We start from the raw sequence: 10,432 nt of genomic DNA, 5'->3' as shown, positions 1-10,432 counted from the left end.
TGTTAGCCTTGCACAAAGTGCTGTGTCTGGGTGATTTTGATCTTCTTTTTTCCTCCCAAATCCTCAGATGACCTATGAGAAGAACAAAGCTTTTCCAAGCAGAGCAGATGGCTTGCAAGGGGATACTGGTTCAGGAAGGGCAGACTGTGCTAATGACTTTTCCAAAGTCCCACTGTCTCATTGCCAACTATGTCATTTCCAGAAAGTTAATCCTGTGGCAAGACAGCAAGGAAAGGTGGTTTTAACAACACAGCGCTGTCCTCTGTCAATGTGAAAAAGCTGTAAAACCTTTATGCCCATGCAAACACCGATCAAGTCGAGTTTTCTAGAGGTTCTGGACGGCTGAAGTCCTACAGAGAGGGACTGAAGGGAGATGACTTATATTTTCTGGAAAAGCCAAGGCAGTTGAGGCCAAAGAATTTAAACGAATCATTTAATTAGACACCACACAGAGTCAGGAAAGGATTTTGATTCCATCCAAACCTCCTCTTGTCACAGGAAGCTACAGAGTAGGATATTGCACTTAGCTTAAAGGAAAAAAATTAATATCTCAAACTCTTTATTAAGTCCTTCTATTCCTCATTTGTGAAAAAAACATCCAGCTCACTCTCGAAGGCACAATGGCTGGCCTCTCAGCACGTCACTCTTCAAATCCTCCCTATCCAGTGACAGTTGTATTACAGCAGAGGAGGTGTTAGATGTCTACTAGAGCTTTGCAGAGCGGCTTACACAGGGAACTGTGGGTCCTACCATTTTCCCCTCATCTCTAATGAACACTCATGTCTAGAACAATAAAATCTCCTCTTGTCAGTGATCCTTTGAAAGAAAAATCAGCTATTAAGATGATTAAGATACAGCTCGGGTACAGTAAAACCTTCTAATGTCTATTTCCATCTACCTTTGAAATGCAGACTGCTACACAGGCAACCAAATGTCCTAGTTTAACCTCTTACATGGTTATCAAATGAAAAGGAAGAACAGTGGGAAATTCAGCAAATCAAAGGCTTTGTGAGAGGGTTCAGGGACTTCAAAACAGCCTCTTCTCACATGCAATACTTGTGTGGGAGAAGAGGAGGGAGGAAACAATCCGCTCAGATCTTCAGTCCATTTACTTACTCCTATCAGTTTCTGACAGCTTCTTCTGACAGAAAAAAATTCAATCCACTTCATAGGTGTGACTTATTACCAGCTCTGTTTACAGCACAGAGTGCCAAGGAAAAAACTTCTTTACCTGGAGATCAGCTTCCTGTCTCAATCTGCAATAACCAAAGTTACCAACCAAACTAAATCCCTTGACAGCAGGAACGCTTTTTTCTATTATTAATTTTTTGAAGGAGATAGGAATGTTATTTGAATGATTAGCTGCCCAAGTACATCAGAGAACAGAATATAAATAGGATACACCTGCAAAATGGAGGTAAATCCAGACACATGGAATGTGTTGAAAGGGAGTTTAATTATGCCCTGTTTTGAAAGAGTGACAAAACCATGCCAGTGAAATTTATAACCCAGTATCACAGAAATTTGAAACTCAGAAAAGTTGTCAAAAATATCAAATTATCCATTATGCATGGATGAGGTTAAGAAATTACCGAAAGATTTGTTTAAGAAACATCAAAGCAGTTAACTTCAATCACATTTTGCCGGGGCTAATATTCCCTTTCATTTTCAGGAGCTTTAGGGAATTAACAATGGTATTGGCAAACGTTTGTTCACATAAGTTGGCCTGCAGTCCTCCTAGTTATAGCACAAAGACTTATTCCCTGGATCTCAGTTTATGCATTATTTTATCTACCCACCAGCGTTTTGGAGCAAAGATCGATGTGCTGAGAAAGTTACAGCAATAGAAAATGCTAGGCCTTATATCCAGTCACATGGATGTCATAAAGCTGAATTCCTGTTTATCCAGGAGTAAAGATAGACGAGCTCAAGTGGATGTCTGTGAGGTCCTTCTAATCCCGTTTGGAATATCTCACACCTAGAATTCAGCTGAATGATCTTCCTTTCAACAGGACCCTTCACAACCACTTTGTTCATGACAGTCTTCCTCACTTCAGGTCATCAAAGGCCCGTTCCAAAACATGGCAGTAGAAGGTTTTGCCTTCACTTCACTGCGTTCTGGTTTTCGATAGTTTGTTATATCTGGAGCAACTGATTTTTCCTCAATACTAAGCAAAACAGAAATAGGCAGTCTTTGTGAGCCACCAGAAGCTCTGGGTTCCTATTTAGGGAAAGTTAGACGTGGCGATGATCTAGGCGTCCCAGCTAGGAAAGGAAGGAGGCTGGGGTACTATTTAGGAAATTACACTTTTTAAATGTAAGGCTGAGAATGGAGATATTTTTAGTAAAATCATCTAATTACTCCAGGCTATATGCATTTGTGTGTCCTTCAGTCCTTGTGTCCTTGGGAAAATGCAGGAGAATATTTTGGTTTGTCGTGGAGGATAATCTTGTACTGTGTCACAGGAGCACAGTTCAGCAGAGAGGAGCTATAGGCTTTGCCATAGGAATGGCATTACATACAGTAACTACTCTGGCCTTTTATCCCCATTTGCAAAGCAGGACAAGAACCATCTTGTGGGAGCATAATCCAGCACCAGCAGCTGTTGAGTACCTTTGTGACCCTGGGATGGGGTGTAGTCCAGAAGCACAGAATTTTATTTTAGGTATTATTGCCAACGAATACATTTGTGACACCAATTAAAAAACTGCAAAAGATCCTCAGCTTGGAGTACTTTGAGCTGTGATGGACATTAACAATGAGCTTGTACAGATGCTGTCATTCAGTTTTCATCTGTATGTGCTGTATGTGCACATGCAGCATGTGCTGCTGCCCCTGACACTACAACAGCCATTCATTTATGTTAGAGAGTAATTGTAGTATTCTGGATGATGATTTGTTGACTGGTTAATGGCTGTCACTGAACACACTGTATATACATTAGCTATCCTGTTTTAATGAGGAACAGAAACTCTTTTTAATGTTCTTCTTCTGCCATTTTTTCATTTTTAATATGCAATTAAAAAATGACAAATGCAACCGTCAAAAGGGGTTGGACTAGATAATCTCTAGAGGTCTCTTCCAACCTCAGCTATTCATTGACTCTGTGACAATACCCTGAAGTCTTTAAACAGGATTAGGGGTTTATTATCACCTGTGCACTAACAGCTAGCTAAGTCACCAACACAGCCAGGAACACAAACAAGACTGTAGTGAAGTGCTTGTATCTCACACTGCAGCAGAAATGCCTTTACGTTGTTACAAAATGTGAATGTGAGAGCTCACTGAGGGCTATTTCAGACAGATGTTTATTCCATGTAAGTTGTTAAAATCTCCCCTGAAAAGTAGGCACCAAAAGTCACTATCTGGCTATATTTCAGCTGGTTCCCAACGTTTCTGATCCTTACTCAACACCAGCTTCTCTGTAAAGAACCAAGAGAAAATTCCACATTGCCATCAAAAAAGTGCACAAGGCCAGGGCTTAGGGATGCGCATCTCTGCTGCCAGAACAGCACTGGGGAAGCGTCCGCACCACTGCCGCCTGCCTGCTCAAGCTCCTGGACTAACATCGCTTGCCATAGCAGTGATGGTGGTACAAGCTGTGGTCCGCATCCCTAAGTCTAGGTTTGGTGTTGCGGTTGGCATGGCTGATGCATGACATCCTGCTCAAAAAAAGAAGAACTATATCCCCCTCTTCCCTGTTGTTTCATGAGGACCATTTCTGTTAGGTAAGAGAAGACCAGTCTGTGGCGTACACGCTTCAGTTTTCTGAAAGTTAACTTGGTCATTTCTTACTAAAACTTTTGCTGTGCTGTAACTTTATGTCAATATGATCATCTGTGTTTCATGGGAGTTCGTTTTCTTCTGAATAAGTCCAAGCAAAACCTTCCATTGTATCTGTTAAACAGAATTGCTGGTGTCTGATTCAAAATGGCTTGGCCGGCATCCCGTAGCCTAAAAGAATACGTGCAGTCTTGTGTTGTAAGCCACCTTTAGCTGGGGTCAGAGCACTGATCTCTTGCTTGAATGTCAGAATGAATCTTTCCACTAAACTGCTTGCAGCTGGGTAGCAGGGAGGTGACGTGACATGTCTGATACCATTTCTTTTGATGAACAACAGGCACTCTTTGGGTGTGAATTGAGTTCCATTGTCACTTAGAATCTGTCCAAGAACTTGAAAACGAGAGTCTTAACACTTCTAGTATCTGTACTGAAGTAATTTACACGGAGTATTGCAAGCCATTTTCAAGGCACATCTACCAAAGCTGAAAAAAATACAACTTCTGAAAAGTGCAGGAAAGGTTTTCTGGATTCTACCTGCTATGAGGTAGATGACCGTTGTCACTGAGAACCAGATGTTGGTTGTGGATAATCTTGACATTGCATTGCCATTACCAACCGTCATTTACCCCACAGACTACCTGGACAGCATTTAGTTAGCAAACAGTCCTCATGGGCTTTTTGTAGCACAAAGGACCCGGGTTCTGCAAGGAAAGCCATTTCATGACCACGTTAGGCGATTTTGAAAGCTAATTTACTAGTTCTTTTCAAATCAGGAAACCTAGAAAGAGTTGTTCAGACATATGGCTCCACCCTCCCACTGCCAGAGCACTCACTTCATTGTAAGCTTTGCCCCGTCCCATGGCGCCTCCCTGGCAGGAGGTCCATAGGAGATGTTTCCCTTGCAATGTCCTCCTGCAAGCAGATGGCAGGCATGACAAGCATCCTGCATTTGCACATCGACTAGCACTTTCAGATTTGATAGATTGGTCATGAACATGTCCATTGCTATAAATGGGCTGAAAACATTCACTTCCTTGGAGTTATGGAATGACCTGTAAGCAGCTGTTTTCGGTAAAGGCAGGCAAAGCCCATGTGACTTCTAAACTCTCTCAGAAAGCAGCTATGCTCAAAATGACAGTGAGAATCTAAGCTTAGCAAAAGGCAGGGAAGCCTTTCACTGTGATGCTCCATTATGCTGAAACTACCCACTTCTACTCTGCAGCCTCGGAAACGCACAAATGTACAACCAAGAAACAGTGTGGCCAGTGGGACCAGGGCAGTGACTGTCCCCCCGTACTGGGCACTGGTGAGGCCGCCCCTCGAACCCTGGGTTCAGGTTTGGGCCCCTCACTACCAGACACTGAGGTGCTGGAGCGTGCCCAGAGCAGGGCAGCGGAGCTGGGGAAGGGGCTGGAGCACAAGCCTGATGAGCAGCAGCTGAGGGAACTGGGGCTGTTTAGCCTGGAGGGAAGGAGGCTGAGGGGAGACCTTATCGCTCTCTACAGCTGCCTGAAAGGAGGCTGTAGGCAGGTGGGGTCGGTCTCTTCTCCCAAGTAACAAGTGACAGGACAAAAGGAAATATCCTCGGGTTGTCCAGAGGGGGGTTAGATTGGATATTATGAAAAACTTCTTCCTCAAAAGGTTTATCAAGCATTGGAACAGGCTGCCCAGGGGCTTGGTTGAATCACCATCCCTGGAGGCATTTAAGAGACCTGTAGATGTGGCACTTAGGGACATGGTTTAGTGGTGGACTTGGCAGTGCTGGGTTAACAGTTGGACTCAGACATCTCAAAGGTCTTTTCCAACCTAAAGAATTCTATAATTCTAAGGCACATTGCAAGAGATGACAAACTCTTCAGCTGTCAGTCCATTTGCTTTAGCGAAAGAGTGCACTGGAGAGGGGGTAAAGGACTAACAGCAGTTCATCCAGGGAATGAAGGTCTGCTGCTCTGAGGGGGAGGAATCCATTGTAAGAAATGACTTTTCGAGAAACGAGCATAATTGTGAGACATTTTGTATTTGTAATGCCTCATGGATAGGTTTGCATTTGCATATCACACACTAACCAGTCCCTCATGCATCATTTAAACTCTCTCCACACAGGCAATGCTCTGTCAGTTTTCATAACCCAGCTGCCTGTACAGGAATTGTTCTGGTTTTCCTCCTGAAACCGTGTGTGAAAGCAGAAATGTTCTGCACTCACAACTGGCTTTAGGGAATGGGTATTTTTGTGAAGTATCCATGAACTCAGAAAATATTTTGCCTACTGATTTAACAGGAGCTGCTACGTAACACAGTAAATCTTGCATTTTATACTTAGCGAGAGCTGCTGGGTTTTCCTCTTTGAAGCTATCATTAGCAAATGTTCCAGGCTTTTGATATCTGCTGCGCAGTCCTCAACAGAGACACGGGCATACAGGCTAAACTCTTTTCTCCATCAATACAATGAGGAGTCCCAGTGTTGCAGGCTGCTGTTCTCATTCCATTTCTGCAAGCCTCATCATCACTCCTTGTTCCTCTGCAGTTCCGGGCCAGCACGGCCCAGTCTTAATGCATCCATCCGTAATTTTTTGTAAAGCATCAGGAATCCTCAGTGGCACAGCCAGACTCCAAAAGGACAACAGTTACTACACACAAATACACAAGGCTTTAGTACTTCTGTATCTAGTCTGTGCCGAGGGTTTTGTGGCTTCTGTAAATTGGAGAGAGACAAGAGACACAGGAGTTCCTAACTACAAAGCTATATGGCTAATAGTGACCTCCTTTTGCTTCAGACCCATGTGCCCGCACATTTGTTACTGACGGACTGTTGGTCCATTTCCACTGGTCAGGAGGGCTCAGCCATGCACTCTGCCTCTCACGGAAGCGGAACAGCCTCCCTCGCTGCCCTGGGATCGACCTGCCTTTCCTGCTGATGAAGCGGTGCCCTCTGGGGAAAGAAAAAGAGATGTCTTTACCACCCCACCAGACCAAAGCATCCCCTTCAGACACCTATGTCTTTCTTCTGTAAAGCCCTAGTCTGGAGGAGTGAAGAGCATTACCAAGCTGTGTGGTCAAAAGCCATGCGGTGGGAAGCACACACAGCCCGCCAGTATCCCAGCGTCTCAGCTCCCTGCCGTGGCGCAACGCTTTGGTAAGGCCATGCTGGAAATGGCCAAGCTTAGGGAGCGGGCAGTGCTTAGTGGGAAAGGCCGTGCCCAGGCTCTCCTGCCTTTGCGCCGCCTCAAGGTCATTATCATCCTCAGCACAATTACGTGGTTAAACTGGAAGCCTCTCACGAAAAGGGCGGTGGTGAGCTTGCCCATGTGCAGCTATAGTGCTGCAGGAGTGGCAGTGTATGCCCTCTCCATCCTCCCCACCGCGGCCAGGGATTTCGGGAGCACAGAGCAAGACCTCTCCTGCAGAGCCAGCCGTACAAGACTTGTCATGGGAAGGGAGAGTCAATAACAGCTTCAAGCCGTTTTTTACTTTTTCTGCTACTGATGCTGGAGGGGATTGGGCCGGATGAAGATGTCAAAAGGTTGAAATATTTGAGGAGAGGAGCGTGCAACACTCACCTTTTCCCTGACACAGCCATACTCCCCTTGCTCTGCCTGGGAGGCTGCATCAGACAGCTTGCCCCACGCAGAGGGAGAGTCCAGCACCACTTCTAATAATGGCTGCACCAGGCTCAGCAACTGGAAATCACCATCCTCACTTAACTGCATGCACTTTTGAAAAATGACTTAGCTGTGATAGCAGAACCAAAGGAGGCTGTGGTTTGCTGCTTGACATTTGTAAGAGAAAGCCAACGGCCAGCCACTCATCAAACTGGCTGGCACAGGCTTCTCTTAGTTCCAGGGATAAAAACACAGCTTTGATGCAAGCAGCAAATGGTGCACAAAGCCAAACACAACTGCTTCAAACTTCAGCGTTTGCTTGCCACATACTATTTTTGCAGAATACCAGCAAGTCACTCGCACAGATAAGTATTACCTGGCAGCAGAATTATCATTGATTTCATACGATTGATTTCTCAGCCCAACAGTAACATACTGAATCTTTTATTTTAAAAGAACAAACTGTCATGGCAGGAGGAAGTAAATTATTCTGGGACCCCACTACTTTAAAGACCAGAAGACCTTTCAGAGATGTGAGATTTTCACTGCCTGATGGAGAAAAGGGACTTTTTTGGTCCTTAGTGCTTTCTGAACAGTTATTTTATGGGTCTCAAACCTCCATATTGTCAAACCAGAATTCTTCATCAAAAAGATGTTGCGTAAGATTGCCTATAAACTAAACCAAAGGAGGAGAAGATAAGTATTACAGTACACCATGAAATAGCACTGACTGCCAAGTAAAACTGACAGGGAATGCAGACCAAGACCGTTTTTCTATTCTTATCTTACCTCATTACAAGTCAGCTTTTTTGTTTACCGTGGAGACACGTTTCTGGTTTTGCATGCCTGTTGTGTCACTCCAAATCTGTCCCCTCGTCCCTGTACTGCCAGGGCTCTTGGCAAACTTGCTTCTTTCACAGTCCACTTGAATAGAAATACTGCATAGGACATTTGTGGCCCGTTTCTGGGGCTTCTTACTCTGGAGTTCATCAGAACAGTGCTTGGCAGAGGCAGATGACTAGAATTTATTCGTTTAACTCTCCAGCCCAGGGGTCTATTCAGTCCTTCAGCTTAAATTAACACGTACACTGGTAAAACGTGTGTATTTCTATTGGCAGGCTCTGAGGCAAGAGGGAATGGAGCATGACCCCACATGGTACCCTATCTGGAGCCCAATTTTCCCTACCCATGCAGCTTGCTGACAGGGTAGGCAGCAGGAAGGCCAAGGGCACACCTGGCGGCTGCAATAGTAAAATCCGTAACCAGGAGCTCTCTTGGCACTCCAGCCCTGCACATGGGTTTACCAGCACTGATTTACCTAAAAAAGGGCTCAGAAGTGTCCCCATGCAGGGATGTGTCTCATACCCACTTACTCTCAGAGACCTGGGAGCATACACATTGCTGAGTGTGTAATTGTACCCCAGAGTTTTCAGAGCTCAGGAATAGCCTAATTGCTAAGAAAAGAGAAATGGCTTACCTATTATTTTGCTCTTTTAGGACTTGAGCCCATACACTTTGTCCTGCCTCGTTGCTGCTGAACCTCTTGAGAGGCAGCGCATCTGAGTCTTCTGGCTGAAGAGTAGGTCCTCGCCCCTCATGCCAGCCCTTGCTGCCTTCACTTGTTCTGCCACTGGAGGCCACCATCATCTTTTTCTACATAAAAAGCCATCTCTTCTTAGTGTCACTGATGTCTGCTCTCCTCTGATCTTTCCACTGGAGTTCCCCATTCTGAGAGTCACCTCACCATCATTTTACCTCTTCCCTTTCTCTGTGGCACATGAGATGATACCAGTTCTGGCTGCCTTTCACGCTCTTTATCCACAAGACCAAATCTGTAGCATCTGCATAGCATTCTCTGTACTCGTGCCTGTTCTCCAGTTGCTCCGATTGCAATGTGCCACTGATTTGTGGGCCACAGAAACACTCAGCACCCCCTCCCACACCCACGGCATACTTTGCCTAAGGAAAACTGTACCCTTCTCCTTCTTCCTCTTCTTCAAGGTTTTGCTGTTGAACCATCCTACTTCTTTGAATGGATTTTTTTACTCTTTGTATTAAAGTTTCCCATCCCTTGATGATCAAATTAGTTCAGAAACTCTTTGAAGTATGTTTTGATAATAACAAGATACTGTTCCTCCAGTGTTACATACTCAGCATTTATACAGACCTATTTAATATGGTAACCCTTTAATATGATAACATTATCACCTCCTCACATTAGAGGAAGTTCTAAGTAGAAGAGTTAATAAAAATTTAATTCTCTCGAAGTATCATAAATGAATGCTTCTGAAGCCAATATGTGTGCTTTCTGCTAGTCAAATAGGAAGATACTAAGGGAGGAAGGGGAGGAGGGAGAAAGGAGACATGAACAGTATTTCTGATTAAACAAATTCCTATCATGGGAGTTGATTTGACTATAATTTGATTTTATTAAAAAATGTTTACAATTTTGAAATCCACTGTTTTCTAAGAGAAATGGAAATGAGTTGCAGTTAGAATTTATTTTGGTTTGGGGTTTTTTTGGTTTTTTTTTTTTTTTTTTTTTTGTGACACTGAAAAAGAATTAGTATTGTTCCCTCATCAAATTCACTGAGCATTCCCCACATTTTCAGACTTCTGGATGCACCACCGCTGTGAGGTTCTCATACTAGTGCTGGTTACAGCATGCTTAGGTAACCCCCTACTGCTCACTATGGATTGAAATAAACCAGGTTAAAATGAGCCCTGACTGATGGAAAAACCCTTTTGTAAACGTCTTAACCTCCAACCTCAGCCCTACAGATCTCTGCAGCTGAACAGAGATTTCAGCTTGCTGGGAAGCTCAGCAGACTGTCACCAGGGAAGCAGGAAGAACGCTAACCTATATTCCCACTGCAAACATTAACTAATGGATCCAGACGTCAGCACAAAGAGTATGACTTACCTTTGTTTGTACATGAAACGGGGAGATGGGGTCATGAGGGAGGGAAGGGGAAAAGGCTCCTTGCTCATATGATGAATACTGCCACAGCTGGTAGACGCTGTTTTGATGTCCCTGTGCAAGCATGAC

This window comes from Falco biarmicus, chromosome 6 (genome assembly GCF_023638135.1).
Source record: "Falco biarmicus isolate bFalBia1 chromosome 6, bFalBia1.pri, whole genome shotgun sequence".
Classification (NCBI taxonomy): Eukaryota; Metazoa; Chordata; class Aves; order Falconiformes; family Falconidae; genus Falco; species Falco biarmicus.
Note: the sequence above shows the minus strand (reverse complement) of the source record.